We start from the raw sequence: 18,201 nt of genomic DNA, 5'->3' as shown, positions 1-18,201 counted from the left end.
ATGTATATAAGTGGTTAATTACCTGTACGGAGCGTAGCAGGACCTCCGGGTCACGTGATCAGGTAAACTCTATGGTTTTAAGGACCTTTGGAGGTCCCTATGACGTGTTGCTCCCACAATTCCTTGTAACAGTGAGTGACAGATATTCGGACCAATTAAAATGTCCCTGCCCATATAAGGGAGTGACGGCCATAGCTCGCTCTCTTGTTCCCGGGCTTTGATGAGAAAAGGATCTGCACTGCTGTCATCAGTGAGTTTAGGCCTGAGCCTTGCTGATCATTGCCAAACCATGAGTGTATCAATCCCTAAGCACTCTGCAAGATCACCGGACCTTATCTATCCCCTAAATCCGGACGGATCTTCGCAATTAACCCTAAATTTAGAGACTTATAAAACAAGTCAAGGTCCGCAACAACTGCCAGTCATTGAAGTGTATAGAGACTGCATTAATGAGACTATCACTGTTCATTGGATGTACCGCAAGCCTTTAAGTAAAGTTTATCCAAGTTCAAGTTCAGCTACCTTGTGGACCTTCAGTCATTATATGCACCTATCGTTACTGGGAAGGACGGCGATAGGCTGGAGAATTACCTCAGCATATTAGCCCTCAGCCTGGCATCACAAACTATAGGGTTAACCTTAACCCCTGATATACTAAAGCAAAACCCTGACTACACTACCCCTACCCCAGAGGCCTACCACACATACAATAACATCTTGTGCAATTATTGCGATGACTAAAGAACACAAAGAGAAAAGTAATAAAAGACCAGTGCATGCATAATACATGAGGATGGAGAGAGTCATTTTCAATAGTGATGGAGGAAGAGAGAGGGAGGGTATTCTACTCTGAAATCTTAAGGAGAACTTATGCTTGATAAAGAAGTCCTGCTGGTTTGAAATGCGTTGTATGTCCCACTTTTGAACTGTGATTCTTCAAATATTTGATATCAAAGGAGTATTTCATCTATTTCATCTTTAATAAGTTTTTTTTTTCAAAAATTATTTTGAACAAGTTGCCGTTCACAAGTTTATTGATGGAGCGTCCGCTGGTCAGAGACAGAACAAGACTACGGTTGGAATGACATCATATATAACTCTTTAAATGTGTTTAAGTCCAGGTGCCTTCTCTTGAGGAGGAAATCAAAAAGAAGGTTGGCACTACCGGGCACACTTCCTATTACACTATTATCCCCCAGGGATTGATTTTTAAAGGGGTACGACTGTGCCCCAGCGTTCTGAACATTTTGTTCAGAACGCCCCCTTTATTCATGTCTATAGGAGGGGACGTGTCACAGACACGGCCCCTCCCATAGACATGAATGGAAGGGGCATATTGTGGCGTGGCCTGGACACCACAACCACTGCCGCAGGAGCCCGGCATTTGTTTAGAACCACGGGTTCTGCAGGAGATCACCGGGGGCCCCAGTTTTTTGTCTAAATTTTATACTTGGAGATGCAAAAACTCCACATTTAATGTGCCTGTATTACTATTCTAGGCAGCACTAAGGTTCACCTGTGAGGCCGGCAACTATATCAGCCAACTTGGGTGGGGCTTATAGTCTGTCTCCCTCCTCCCATTGTATGTGTGCTCAGCCACACTGGAGGTAACTGGGAGCAGGCTGTAAGTCAGCCTAATACTGCTGTAATTGCCCACTGGCCCCTGGTTTTGCTTATCACGCACAGGTAGGTTTAGTGTTAGGTCCCGTACCACTTGAGAAACCTTGGCGTTGGTGTGCGGGCTCAGGTATGTCCTTCATACAAGGATATACAGGCTAATGTCGCAAATTTAACATCAGTGTTGAGGGATAGCCAATGTTATTATCTACATCTACCACATAGTGCACCTAAATTCTTGCATTTATGAATAAAGAAATCTTCTATATTTGGTGAGTGCAGATTTTCCTTTCCTCTACGTTTGGATTGTTCTTCTACATGCTACCGGCACCACCTTGAGAAGGACATACATTTGGAGGATAGATGGGCAGACTCTCGATCCTAGGATTGGTAGGGCTATAATAGTGTGGGTGGTAATTCTGACTTCTCCAAAACCCAGCTTCTTCTCCACCAGTTCAAGACTTTTGTGCCTCTGCCTTGATTTTGAGGCGACCTGTATTTTGGTAGGTCTCCTCCTGGATTTACTATGTGACAACCTAATGCCGTTTCTTAAATGGGCACTGTCATTAAAACTAATTTTTGCTATTGCACTCCTTATGGTAAATCAGAAATCTTTCTAATGTACTTTTTTTTTTTTTTTTTTTTTTGTAAAGGAAGTTTTAGAAATTTTATTTTTGTTTCAAAAAGCTGCCACTAGGTGTCTCCCTACTTGTCCAGAGAACATTTCCCCTCATCTCTAGCACAGATTTTGGACTAATTCTGGCCCTGCAGAAGTTCAAAATCAGGTTGCAGCCTTAGCCAATCATAGTTCATCTCACACTGAACTGCTCCAGGCTGTGTGTAGCAGAGTGAGGGAGGAAGTTTTCCCCTGTAAGGCTTCAGATGATGTCACGCCTGCTGGATGTCATGCCCCTTCCCAGTCTGTGAATATGACTGAGCAGAAAATACAGAACAATATCAAGGTAGAAAACTAAAAAATAATAAAAATAAAGGCCGGGGGTGGTTTATCATGATGGGGGCAGTGACCTGGGAGGATTATAATATTTAATAAGATCATGATAGGTTTTCTTTAAGAGTTGGGAAGCCGAGCTCGGTTGAGATCTTAGTGTCAACGACTGGCAGAAGTCTATGAAAAATGTCCGATATAAAAATGTCCATATCCATCAAGGTCCCGGAGATGAATCATAAAATCCTCCCACACTGGCACAGGGTACCCGCTCTTCTCTACCCTGGGGTCTCCGCCAACTGATAATACCAGAGATGTCATTTAGACCCCAGAGCATGATTTCTCATAGCGCCCCCATCTATCATGTGTTATTTATGATACCTGTGTGACCGGGGCCCCTATCAGGCAGCAGGGCCCAGGAGCGACTACTTCATCTGCTCTCCTCTAACCACATCACTGGGTGGAATAAATATATAAGGAGTTTGTTTGGATTCATATTGTCACAACTGTGTTCGAAGATCTGCATGAAAATATCATCTTTAACAATCGGGATTCCCATGTGAAACATTGTATTTTCTTCTGCTGTTATTTGGCTTGTCTGAAAGCGAGCGGCTATATTTAGAGACATAAAAGCTTTATTGTTCTTTTTTTTGTACTATAATAGTAAGACTGCGATAGGACTGTGTAGCCTGCCATGTTGTATTCATCTCTATCCATCGCCAGTCATGTGGGATGAGAAGAATTCATGAGGCGAGATTTACACCAGGCCACGGGATCTGCGCTCTTTTCTTTTACTAGTTTGCAGATTTTTTTTCTTTTTGTTTTATTTTTTTTTGTTTTTTAAGCTCAATGCATAGAACTTATTAAAGAAGCGCTCCGGGGATGTTTTTTTTCTTTTCTTTTCTTTTTTTTTTTTTCAGCATAGTAGATGTTCTTGTGTTTGCGTTGTGCTTAACTGTTTTAACTGATGTGGCAGGAATGCATACTGATGCCTATTTCATACCAAAAATCATTTTCTAAGGCGCCTACATTTTCCATGAATCCCCGGACACTACAAAAAGAGGGGATGGAGTCTCATCACTGCAATTCACCTAACACTAGGCAACATTCCAGCAACCTAAGCTGCTAAGACCCATAAGTGGGTTGGAGTCCGTTCACATTATGTGCGGTTTTGACGAGTTTTCTATTCAAAGTGCATTTGTAGAGAAATATTGCCATGAGGGGAAAGTTATTTGACCAATAATCACAACTGATTGTGTTTTATAACGATTTGAAATCATCAGGCTGTATTCACCACATTTTTTACACATTTCTATAACATTTTGTCATGTTTTGCTGCTGATCCTATAGAGATAGCAGCTGCAGTCTACAGATAGAGCTGGAAGGGAGGTGTATAACTACCATATATTCTTATCCCATAGAGATAGCAGCAGTATACAGATAGAGTTGGAGGAAAGGTGTATACCTACTATTTATCCTGATCCCATAGAGATAGCAGCTGCAGTCTACAGATAGAGCTGGAGGGGAGGTGTATAGCTACCATATATTATTATCCCATAGAGATAGCAGCAGTATACAGATAGAGTTGGAGGAAAGGTGTATAACTACTATTTATCCTGATCCCATAGAGATAGCAGCTGCAATATACAGATAGAGCTGGAGGTGAGGTATATAACCACTATATATTCTGATCCCATAGAGATAGAAGCGGCAATATACAGATAGAGCTGAAGGGGAAGTGTATAACTACTATATATTCTGATCCCATAGACATAGCAGCAGTATACAAATAGAGTTGGAGGGGACGTGTATAACCACTATAAACTAATCCCATAGAGATAGCAGTAGTATACATACAGAGCTGGAGGAGAGGTGTATAACTATTATATATCCTGATCCCATAGAGATAGCAGCAGTAAACTGATAGAGCTGGAGGGGAGGTGTATAACTACTATATAAATTCCAGAGGACAAAAAAGCCAAAGACAAAAAGTGGCAAGACTTAAAACCACTATTTTCGTGAAGATGCCACAAAAACTGCTTCTTGAGAGTATAAACTTTTAGGAACTGTCCAGAGCAGCATATGTTTGCTATGGGGATTTCCTTTTACCCTGGACAGTTCCTAAAATGGACAGAGATGTCAGCAGAGAGCACTGTGCTCGTGATGTCCGCAGACAGCTCTGTGTTTCAAACGGAAAAAAAATTCCACTGTAGTATTCAGCAGCTAATAAGTACAGGAAGGATTAAGATTTGTTAATAGAAGTAATTTACAAATCTGTTTAACTTTCTGGCACCAGTTGATTTAAAAAAAAAAAAGTTTTTCACCGGAGTACCCCTTTAAGTAAAAATGTAGCTATTGTTACTCTTGTAGATGCTTCATCCATTCAGTGACAGCAAGCATATGGACTGTCCTGTATGTTCAGTAGAACTTTTCTTCACTTTATTTACTGGATCTGGATCCGTTCAGTCTCATTTGGCACCGGGGTCTCATTAACCCCCCATCGTATACATGATGAATAATGATGTTGCTGCGGCTCCGCCACGTATAATGGGAAATATACCTCCATAAGATTCACATTTATTATGTTTAAAACTAGTCCTGGAAGGAGGTTGTGCGCGGCACGCTCAGCCGCGACATAAATGACATGCTTAGTAGACCGTTATTGAGCTCCGTCAGCATCTTGGACAAAAGTGCCAAAAAAGTTAATGACAATCGGAGCTCCATCCAGTTCACATGTTTGTAATTATGACCGGCTGGTGTTTACAGGTCCAGCGCCAGCAAAGACGTCCAAAAAACACAATCAGAAATGGATCGGAGACATTTTGGCTTTTTGTTGGCGCCAATTAGTAAGAAAATGATGGATTTTAGGCTCAGAAAGTCTCAAAGTATCAAAAACTCCCACAATCAAGTCAAATGCCGAATGGGAACGTTCCAAAAGGATCAAGATAAAAACTCACACGAAATCCCTCATCACCGAGACGCAACAGCTGAGGTCTGTCCAGGAGAGCGACCGGCCAAACCCAAAAGGGCGGAGTCCTGTGAGGACAGAGATACTCTCAGGACCAAAAAATATTTTATATTATTCTACCACATCGAACCTAAACAAACAACACATAAAAAAACAGATCATCTCAATAAAAACAACAATAATAACACACAGTAAAGGAGGGTCCTGCCCATACAAGTGAGACACAGTAAAGGAGGGCCCTGCCCATACAAGAGAGACACAGTAAGAGGGTGCCCTGCCCATACAAGTGAGACACGGTAAGAGGGTGCCCTGCCCATACAAGTGAGACACAGTAAGAGGGTGCCCTGCCCATACAAGTGAGACACGGTAAGAGGGTACCCTGCCCACACAAGTGAGACACAGTAAGAGGGTGCCCTGCCCATACAAGTGAGAAACAGTAAGAGGGTGCCCTGCCCATACAAGTGAGACACAGTAAGAGGGTGCCCTGCCCATACAAGTGAGAAACAGTAAAGGAATGCACTGCCCATACAAGTGAGAAACAGTAAAGGAGTGCCCTGCCCATACAAGTGAGACGCAGTAAAGGAGTGCCCATACAAGTGAGAAACAGTAAGAGGGTGCCCTGCACATACAAGTGAGACACAGTTAGAGGGTTCCCTGCCCATACAAGTGAGAAACAGTAAGAGGGTGCCCTGCCCATACAAGTGAGACACAGTAAGAGGGTGCCCTGCCCATACAAGTGAGACACAGTAAAGGAGGGCCCTGCCCATACAAGAGAGATACAGTAAAGGAGGGCCCTGCCCATACAAGTGAGAAACAGTAAGAGGGTGCCCTGCCCATACAAGTGAGAAACAGTAAGAGGGTGCCCTGCCCATACAAGTGAGACACAGTGAGAGGGTGCCCTGCCCATACAAGTGAGACACAGTAAAGGAGGGCCTTGCCCATACAAGTGAGACACAGTAAGAGGGTGCCCTGCCAATACAAGTGAGAAACAGTAAGAGGGTGCCCTGCCCATACAAGTGAGACACAGTAAGAGGGTGCCCTGACAATACAAGTGAGACACGGTAAGAGGGTGCCCTGCCCATACAAGTGAGACACGGTAAGAGGGTGCCCTGCCCATACAAGTGAGACACAGTAAGAGGGTGCCCTGCCCATACAAGTGAGACACGGTAAGAGGGTGCCCTGCCCACACAAGTGAGACACAGTAAGAGGGTGCCCTGCCCATACAAGTGAGAAACAGTAAGAGGGTGCCCTGCCCATACAAGTGAGACACAGTAAGAGGGTTCCCTGCCCATAAAAGTGAGAAACAGTAAGAGAGTGTCCTGCCCATACAAGTGAGATGCAGTAAAGGAGTGCCCTGCCCATACAAGTGAGATGCAGTAAAGGAGTGCCCATATAAGTGAGAAACAGTAAGAGGGTGCCCTGCCCATACAAGTGAGACACAATAAGAGGGTCCCCTGCCCATAAAAGTGAGACACAGTAAGAGAGTGCCCTGCCCATACAAGTGAGAAACAGTAAGAGGGTTCCCTGTCCATACAAGTGAGACACAGTAAGAGGGTGCCCTGCCCATACAAGTGAGACACAGTAAGAGGGTTCCCTGCCCATACAAGTGAGACACAGTAAGAGGGTGCCCTGCCCATACAAGTGAGACACAGTAAGAGAGTGCCCTGCCCATACAAGTGAGACACAGTAAGAGAGTGCCCTGCCCATACAAGTGAGAAACAGTAAGAGGGTTCCCTGTCCATACAAGTGAGACACAGTAAGAGGGTGCCCTGCCCATACAAGTGAGACACAGTAAGAGGGTGCCCTGCCCATACAAGTGAGAAACAGTAAGAGGGTTCCCTGCCCATAAAAGTGAGTCACAGTAAGAGGGTTCCCTGCCCATACAAGTGAGAAACAGTAAGAGGGTGCCCTGCCCATACAAGTGAGACACAGTAAGAGGGCTCCCTGCCCATAAAAGTGAGTCACAGTAAGAGGGTGCCCTGCCCATAAAGTGAGACACAGTAAGAGGGTGCCCTGCCCATACAAGTGAGAAACAGTAAGAGGGTGCCCTGCCCATACAAGTGAGACACAGTAAGAGGGTTCCCTGCCCATAAAAGTGAGAAACAGTAAGAGAGTGTCCTGCCCATACAAGTGAGATGCAGTAAAGGAGTGCCCTGCCCATACAAGTGAGATGCAGTAAAGGAGTGCCCATATAAGTGAGAAACAGTAAGAGGGTGCCCTGCCCATACAAGTGAGACACAATAAGAGGGTCCCCTGCCCATAAAAGTGAGACACAGTAAGAGAGTGTCCTGCCCATACAAGTGAGATGCAGTAAAGAAGTGCCCATACAAGTGAGAAACAGTAAGAGGTTGCCCTGCCCATACAAGTGAGACACAGTAAGAGGGTTCCCTGCCCATACAAGTGAGACACAGTAAGAGGGTGCCCTGCCCATACAAGTGAGACACAGTAAGAGAGTGCCCTGCCCATACAAGTGAGACACAGTAAGAGAGTGCCCTGCCCATACAAGTGAGAAACAGTAAGAGGGTTCCCTGTCCATACAAGTGAGACACAGTAAGAGGGTGCCCTGCCCATACAAGTGAGACACAGTAAGAGGGTGCCCTGCCCATACAAGTGAGAAACAGTAAGAGGGTTCCCTGCCCATAAAAGTGAGTCACAGTAAGAGGGTTCCCTGCCCATACAAGTGAGAAACAGTAAGAGGGTGCCCTGCCCATACAAGTGAGACACAGTAAGAGGGCTCCCTGCCCATAAAAGTGAGTCACAGTAAGAGGGTGCCCTGCCCATAAAGTGAGACACAGTAAGAGGGTGCCCTGCCCATACAAGTGAGACACAGTAAGAGAGTGCCCTGCCCATACAAGTGAGACACAGTAAGAGGGTGCCCTGCCCATACAAGTGAGACACAGTAAGAGAGTGCCCTGCCCATACAAGTGAGACACAGTAAGAGGGTGCCCTGCCCATACAAGTGAGACACAGTAAGAGAGTGCCCTGCCCATACAAGTGAGACACAGTAAGAGGGTGCCCTGCCCATACAAGTGAGAAACAGTAAGAGGGTGCCCTGCCCATACAAGTGAGACACAGTAAGAGAGTGCCCTGTCCATACAAGTGAGACACAGTAAGAGGGTGCCCTGCCCATACAAGTGAGACACAGTAAGAGAGTGCCCAGCCCATACAAGTGAGACACAGTAAGAGAGGGCTCTGCCCATACAAGTGAGACACAGTAAGAGGGTGCCCTGCCCATACAAGTGAGACACAGTAAGAGGGTGCTCTGCCCATACTAATGAGACACAGTAAGAGAGGGCTCTGCCCATACAAGTGAGACACAGTAAGGGAGTGCCCAGCCCATACAAGTGAGACACAGTAAGATAGGGCTCTGCCCATACAAGTGAGACACAGTAAGAGGGTGCCCTGCCCATACAAGTGAGACACAGTAAGAGGGTGCCCTGCCCATACAAGTGAGACACAGTAAGAGAGTGCCCTGCCCATACAAGTGAGACACAGTAAGAGGGTGCCCTGCCCATACAAGTGAGACACAGTAAGAGAGTGCCCAGCCCATACAAGTGAGACAGTAAGAGAGTGCCCAGCCCAAACAAGTGAGACAGTAAGAGAGGGCTCTGCCCATACAAGTGAGACAGTAAGAGAGGGCTCTGCCCATACAAGTGAGACACAGTAAGAGAGGGCTCTGCCCATACTTGTCTAAAGGAAGGGGGTTTCACAAAAGTTTTTGACCTAAGGATCAAGTTTGTCAGATTGTACTGGTCATATTCCAGCGCTGAGTATATGTACTGCAGGGATAAAGAAAGATGCCATTTTTTAAATGCTTATATAGTGCAGCATAGGCTATTATTAGAGAATCATGTAGAGGGTCTGGTGTACGTCTTGTCCTTACTCCTTACCTGTTTTTGCTGATGTGGCAGGCATGAGTTAGACTACATTTTGGATGTAAATTTATCAACATCATGATTCTGTAATGCTCCTATGACTAATTTGGCTGTGCAGAGAGAGGGGATGGAGTCTTATCACTGCACCTGGTCACCTATTTAGGCTGCTAGATGTCTCCCAGGTGAACTGATTTAACTCTTAAGTGGGTTGTGGTCAATTCACATCATGTTCAATTTTACGCATGTTGTTATTAAAAGTGTATTTTTTTGAAAAAATATTACCATGTGGCAAAAATAATTTGACCTATAATCACAAATAAAGTGTTTTATAAGGTTTTAAAGTCTTAAGGCTGTGTTTATTATCTAAAATTGCAGTTAAATTATACCTTTTTTGTTGAGTTTTATTTAACAGGTATATAGTGATGTCATAGTTCTATATGTAATAGGTATACAGTGATGTCATAGTTCTATATGAGTTCTATATGTAATAGGTATACAGTGATGTCATAGTTCTGTATGTAATAGGTATATAGTGATGTCATAGTTCTATATGTAATAGGTATACAGTGATGTCATAGTTCTATATGTAATAGGTATATAGTGATGTCATAGTTCTGTATGTAATAGGTATATAGTGATGTCATAGTTCTATATGTAATAGGTATACAGTGATGTCATAGTTCTATATGTAATAGGTATATAGTGATGTCATAATTCTATATGTAATAGGTATATAGTGATGTCATAATTCTATATGTAATAGGTATACAGTGATGTCATAGTTCTATATGTAATAGGTATACAGTGATGTCATTGTTCTATATGTAATAGGTGTATAGTGATGTCATAGTTCTATATGTAATAGGTGTATAGTGATGTCATAATTCTATATGTAATAGGTATACAGTGATGTCATAGTTCTATATGTAATAGGTATACAGTGATGTCATAGTTCTATATGTAATAGGTATACAGTGATGTCATAGTTCTATATGTAATAGGTGTATAGTGATGTCATAGTTCTATATGTAATAGGTATACAGTGATGTCATAATTCTATATGTAATAGGTATACAGTGATGTCATAGTTCTATATGTAATAGGTATATAGTGATGTCATAGTTCTATATGTAATAGGTGTATAGTGATGTCATTGTTCTATATGTAATAGGTATACAGTGATGTCATAGTTCTATATGTAATAGGTATATAGTGATGTCATAGTTCTATATGTAATAGGTATACAGTGATGTCATAGTTCTATATGTAATAGGTATACAGTGATGTCATAGTTCTATATGTAATAGGTATACAGTGATGTCATAGTTCTATATGTAATATGTATATAGTGATGTCATAGTTCTATATGTAATAGGTATACAGTGATGTCATAATTCTATATGTAATAGGTATACAGTGATGTCATAATTCTATATGTAAAGGTATACAGTGATGTCATTGTTCTATATGTAATAGGTATACAGTGATGTCATTGTTCTATATGTAATAGGTGTATAGTGATGTCATAGTTCTATATGTAATAGGTGTATAGTGATGTCATAGTTCTATATGTAATAGGTATACAGTGATGTCATAATTCTATATGTAAAGGTATACAGTGATGTCATTGTTCTATATGTAATAGGTATACAGTGATGTAATAGTTCTATATGTAATAGGTATACAGTGATTTCATAATTCTATATGTAATAGGTATACAGTCATGTCATAATTCTATATGTAATAGGTATACAGTGATGTCATAGTTCTATATGTAATAGGTGTATAGTGATGTCATAGTTCTATATGTAATAGGTATACAGTGATGTCATAGTTCTATATGTAATAGGTGTATAGTGATGTCATAATTCTATATGTAATAGGTATACAGTGATGTCATAATTCTATATGTAATAGGTATACAGTGATGTCATAATTCTATATGTAATAGGTATACAGTGATGTCATAATTCTATATGTAATAGGTATACAGTCATGTCATAATTCTATATGTAATAGGTATACAGTGATGTCATAATTCTATATGTAATAGGTATACAGTGATGTCATAATTCTATATGTAATAGGTATATAGTGATGTAATAGTTCTATATGTAACAGGTATACAGTGATGTCATTGTTCTATATGTAATAGGTGTATAGTGATGTCATAGTTCTATATGTAATAGGTGTATAGTGATGTCATAATTCTATATGTAATAGGTATACAGTGATGTCATAGTTCTATATGTAATAGGTATACAGTGATGTCATAGTTCTATATGTAATAGGTATACAGTGATGTCATAGTTCTATATGTAATAGGTGTATAGTGATGTCATAGTTCTATATGTAATAGGTATACAGTGATGTCATAATTCTATATGTAATAGGTATATAGTGATGTCATAGTTCTATATGTAATAGGTATACAGTGATGTCATAGTTCTATATGTAATAGGTATATAGTGATGTCATAGTTCTATATGTAATAGGTGTATAGTGATGTCATTGTTCTATATGTAATAGGTATACAGTGATGTCATAGTTCTATATGTAATAGGTATATAGTGATGTCATAGTTCTATATGTAATAGGTATACAGTGATGTCATAGTTCTATATGTAATAGGTATACAGTGATTTCATAATTCTATATGTAATAGGTATAAAGTGATGTCATAGTTCTATATGTAATAGGTATACAGTGATGTCATAGTTCTATATGTAATATGTATATAGTGATGTCATAGTTCTATATGTAATAGGTGTATAGTGATGTCATAGTTCTATATGTAATAGGTATATAGTGATGTCATAGTTCTATATGTAATAGGTATACAGTGATGCCATTGTTCTATATTTAATAGGTATATAGTGATGTCATAGTTCTATATGTAATAGGTATACAGTCATGTCATAATTCTATATGTAATAGGTATACAGTGATGTCATAATTCTATATGTAATAGGTATACAGTGATGTCATAATTCTATATGTAAAGGTATACAGTGATGTCATTGTTCTATATGTAATAGGTATACAGTGATGTCATTGTTCTATATGTAATAGGTGTATAGTGATGTCATAGTTCTATATGTAATAGGTGTATAGTGATGTCATAGTTCCATATGTAATAGGTATACAGTGATGTCATAATTCTATATGTAAAGGTATACAGTGATGTCATTGTTCTATATGTAATAGGTATACAGTGATGTAATAGTTCTATATGTAATAGGTATACAGTGATTTCATAATTCTATATGTAATAGGTATACAGTCATGTCATAATTCTATATGTAATAGGTATACAGTGATGTCATAGTTCTATATGTAATAGGTGTATAGTGATGTCATAGTTCTATATGTAATAGGTATACAGTGATGTCATAGTTCTATATGTAATAGGTGTATAGTGATGTCATAATTCTATATGTAATAGGTATACAGTGATGTCATAATTCTATATGTAATAGGTATACAGTGATGTCATAATTCTATATGTAATAGGTATACAGTGATGTCATAATTCTATATGTAATAGGTATACAGTGATGTCATAATTCTATATGTAATAGGTATACAGTGATGTCATAATTCTATATGTAATAGGTATACAGTGATGTCATAATTCTATATGTAATAGGTATACAGTGATGTCATAATTCTATATGTAATAGGTATACAGTCATGTCATAATTCTATATGTAATAGGTATACAGTGATGTCATAATTCTAAATGTAATAGGTATATAGTGATGTAATAGTTCTATATGTAACAGGTATACAGTGATGTCATTGTTCTATATGTAATAGGTATACAGTGATGTCATAGTTCTATATGTAATAGGTGTATAGTGATGTCATAATTCTATATGTAATAGGTATATAGTGATGTCATAGTTCTATATGTAACAGGTATACAGTGATGTCATTGTTCTATATGTAATAGGTATACAGTCATGTCATAATTCTATATGTAATAGGTATACAGTGATGACATAGTTCTATATGTAATAGGTATACAGTGATGTCATAATTCTATATGTAATAGGTATACAGTGATGTAATTGTTCTATATGTAATAGGTATATAGTGATGTCATAGTTCTATATGTAATAGGTGTATAGTGATGTCATAATTCTATATGTAATAGGTATACAGTGATGTCATAGTTCTATATTTAATAGGTGTATAGTGATGTCATAGTTCTATATGTAATAGGTATACAGTGATGTCATAGTTCTATATGTAATAGGTGTATAGTGATGTCATAATTCTATATGTAATAGGTATACAGTGATGTCATAATTCTATATGTAATAGGTATACAGTGATGTCATAATTCTATATGTAATAGGTATACAGTGATGTCATAATTCTATATGTAATAGGTATACAGTGATGTCATAATTCTATATGTAATAGGTATACAGTGATGTCATAATTCTATATGTAATAGGTATACAGTGATGTCATAATTCTATATGTAATAGGTATACAGTGATGTCATAATTCTATATGTAATAGGTATACAGTCATGTCATAATTCTATATGTAATAGGTATACAGTGATGTCATAATTCTATATGTAATAGGTATATAGTGATGTAATAGTTCTATATGTAACAGGTATACAGTGATGTCATTGTTCTATATGTAATAGGTATACAGTGATGTCATAGTTCTATATGTAATAGGTGTATAGTGATGTCATAATTCTATATGTAATAGGTATATAGTGATGTCATAGTTCTATATGTAACAGGTATACAGTGATGTCATTGTTCTATATGTAATAGGTATACAGTCATGTCATAATTCTATATGTAATAGGTATACAGTGATGTCATAGTTCTATATGTAATAGGTATACAGTGATGTCATAATTCTATATGTAATAGGTATACAGTGATGTAATTGTTCTATATGTAATAGGTATATAGTGATGTCATAGTTCTATATGTAATAGGTGTATAGTGATGTCATAATTCTATATGTAATAGGTATATAGTGATGTCATAGTTCTATATGTAACAGGTATATAGTGATGTGATTGTTCTATATGTAACAGGTATATAGTGATGGGATTGTTCTATATGTAACAGGTATACAGTCATGTCATAATTCTATATGTAATAGGTATACAGTCATGTCATAATTCTATATGTAATAGGTATACAGTGATGTAATTGTTCTATATGTAATAGGTATACAGTGATGTCATAGTTCTATATGTAATAGGTATATAGTGATGTCATAGTTCTATATGTAATAGGTATACAGTCATGTCATAATTCTATATGTAATAGGTATACAGTGATGTCATAATTCTATATGTAATAGGTATATAGTGATGTCATAGTTCTATTTGTAATAGGTATATTGTGATGTCATAATTCTATATGTAATAGGTATACAGTCATGTCATAATTTTATATGTAATAGGTATACAGTGATGTCATAATTCTATATGTAATAGGTATATAGTGATGTCATAGTTCTATATGTAATAGGTATACAGTGATGTCATAATTCTATATGTAATAGGTATACAGTGATGTCATAATTCTACATGTAATATGTATACAGTGATGTCATAGTTCTATATGTAATAGGTATATAGTGATGTCATAGTTCTATATGTAATAGGTGTACAGTGATGACATAGTTCCATCCATGAGTAATAGGTATATAGTAATGTTAACATTTATACATAAAATATAATTTAAATCCCCAACCGCCCCCCCCCCCCCCGCGCACACACATCACACCCCCACCGCGGACACAAAGTAACAATACTCTACAGTTAACAACTTGGAAAAGCCTCCTCCCTGCGCTCCCAGTGCCAGCGCCATATACATCCAGCTATTAATATCTCTATTCAATGTATATTCAGGACTTTTAATTTACAATCCTGTGAAGAAGTTGTTGCGCTCTTTATGAAACGCCAGAGCTTAAATAGGAAAACGAGTCTCCAGATCGAAACCATAGCAACATGATAGCGCAGACAATGAGCAGCGCGGCGGAGGCAATGTAACTTTTTATCTGCCGAGTATAATGTGGAACCGGCAAGAAAGAATTCTGTACATTCTGTGTGCGATTATTTAAGGAATAAACTACAAAGTCTCCACCATAGAATCCACCGCGACGAGGGAAACGGCATCGGCTGATGAGGAAAGACTCCGCTCCTCGACTGGTTAACAGATCCACAGCAAGAATTGGAACATTGATTTTTCAGGTTTTAGCAACTTATTTCAAATGTTTATGCTTCAGATCTTCATTGTTTAGAGGTATATGCTTTATTTATTGTTTACATGAAATGGGGTTATCCAGTGCTTTCTTAAAAACAATATGGTGCTGGTTGGTGGAAAAAATTGAAAACAAATATACCTACCTTTCCCCATTCCCCTAAAGCTTCTGTTGCCCTCTGTCCAATCCCCCAATATTTTTACTTCCAAAATGAAAAATTAATGAAGGACCTTACGCTCAGCCAATCACGTGCCCTGTCTTGGTGAATGATTGGCTGAGCCAGCAGGTCCTGCATTAGAGAAGATTGGGGGTAAGACAGAGGAAAACGGGAGCCTCAGGGGACAGGGGGTGGGTATGTTTTGTTTTTTCTACTTTCCCCTCCTCAGCACCATATTATTTTTTAGGAAACACTGGATAACCCCTTTAATTCATCCTGACCCATAGTTTGTTACATTGTATCAGCGCACAGATCTTTCTCTGGTCCTGGACTACTGACAATGTAACAAATGAACCAATAAGAATCATCCCCATGATTGTAGACATGTTTATGTGCATATTGATACATCTTATCAGGGCCAAATGTTCTTACTCACACCACACTCCACTTGTGAGGATTATCTTCCCTTGGTCATAGTAAGAAAGCTTCAGTATAGAAACTGTATGATTCCTCAGGCGCGCGCTGTACCGGATGTGTGAATTTCTTGTAGATGCAGGAAAATGTACAAAGTGCTGGACTTGTGTAGGATGGCGACAAAAGCCACAAGGAGCTTCTGAGGTCAATATTGGAGAAGCCTTCATAAGCTTAAACTAGGGCCATTAGTTGTTTCAGACCCAAGACCATGTTCTCTAATGATTCCAATCTACTAAATTAAGATATAATAAAATAATACAATCAGAATTAGTATGAAACTACTCACCCCTCCATACTACTCCAGGGCAACTACATGACATTTGTAACATCACCCAACTTTACCAGTTTAAATGGAGTGGGGTGCATTTCTGGGCACTTTGGGCCCCTTAGCACCTATTGAGCCTTATGTAAACACCACAGTCTTCCTGAGTATTGATACTGACCATGTCCGTCCCTTTATGACCACAGTGGACCCATCTTCTGATACTTCCAGCAGAATAATGCCCCATGTCACATGACATCATCTCATACAGGACAATGAGGTCACATGACATCATCTCATACAGGACAATGAGGTCACATGACATCATCTCATACAGGACAATGAGGTTACATGACTCCAATGGCCTCCACAGTTACCAGATATCATCCAATAGATCCCCGCTGGAATGTGGTGGAACCAGAGATTCTTGTCATCATGTCCATATGGAAGAACTGTGTGATGTCATCATGTCCATATGGAGGAACTGTGTGATGTCATCATGTCCATATGGAAGAACTGTGTGATGTCATCATGTCCATATGGAGGAACTGTGTGATGTCATCATATCCATATAGAGGAACTGTGTGATGTCATCATGTCCATATGGAGGAACTGTGTGATGTCATCATATCCATATGGAGGAATTGTGTGATGTCATCATGTCCATATGGAGGAACTGTGTGATGTCATCATGTCCATATGGAGGAACTGTGTGATGTCATCATGTCCATATGGAGGAACTGTGTGATGTCATCATGTCCATATGGAGGAACTGTGTGATGTCATCATGTCCATATGGAAGAACTGTGTGATGTCATCATGTCCATATGGAGGAATTGTGTGATGTCATCACTTCCATATGGAGGAACTGTGTGATGTCATCATGTCCATATGGAGGAACTGTGTGATGTCATCATGTTCATTTGGAAGAACTGTGTGATGTCATCATGTTCATATGGAAGAACTGTGTGATGTCATCATGTTCATATGGAGGAACTGTGTGATTTCATCATGTCCATATGGAGGAACTGTGTGATGTCATCATGTCCATATGGAGGAACTGTGTGATATCATCATGTCCATATTTAGGAACTGTGTGATGCCATCATGATCATATGGAGCGAGGAATATGTTCAGCATCTTACTGCATCTTACTGTATACATACTCGAGCATTAGCCGTTCCGAATATAAGCCGAGGCCCCTAATTTCACCCCAAAAACCTAGGAAAAGTTATTGACTTGACTATAAGCCTAGGGTAGGAAATACATCATCCCCCCCTGTCATCATTCCCCTGTCATCATCCAGACCCCATCATTAACACTGCCGTCATTATCACCCGATCATCATCACCCCGTCATTATCACCTTGTCATTATCACCCTGTCATCATCACCCTGTCATTATCACCCTCGTCATCATCACCCTCATCATCATCCCACCTTGATCATCACCGCCTGTCAATCCCTTCTTCATCATCCAGACCCCCCTTTTGTTTTCTACTCACCTACCCAGCTCCCAAGGGTGAGCTGGACCGGGCCATCCATCTTCACCGGGAGGCCCTCTTCTCCGCTCCGGGCTGGCCACGGACTAGTGACCTTGCATTGACGACAACGCGCAGGGACGTCCGTGTGCAGCAGACGTCCGGGG

General features: G+C 39.6%; 1 long non-coding RNA gene across 1 annotated transcript in view; it reads left to right on the top strand.

The window, feature by feature from the left end:
* The first annotated feature begins 15,476 nt into the window (after positions 1-15,476).
* LOC130291457 (uncharacterized) overlaps positions 15,477-18,201 on the top strand; it is a 43,880-nt gene continuing 41,155 nt past the window's right edge. Inside the window, exon 1 of the long non-coding RNA XR_008847936.1 lies at positions 15,477-15,650. This is a non-coding gene — a long non-coding RNA (uncharacterized LOC130291457). The remainder of the gene's footprint in view (positions 15,651-18,201) is intronic.

This window comes from Hyla sarda, chromosome 9, assembly GCF_029499605.1.
Source record: "Hyla sarda isolate aHylSar1 chromosome 9, aHylSar1.hap1, whole genome shotgun sequence".
Classification (NCBI taxonomy): domain Eukaryota; kingdom Metazoa; phylum Chordata; class Amphibia; order Anura; family Hylidae; genus Hyla; species Hyla sarda.
The sequence above is the reverse complement of the archived record's forward strand: the minus strand, read 5'-3'. Positions and strand labels throughout refer to the sequence as shown.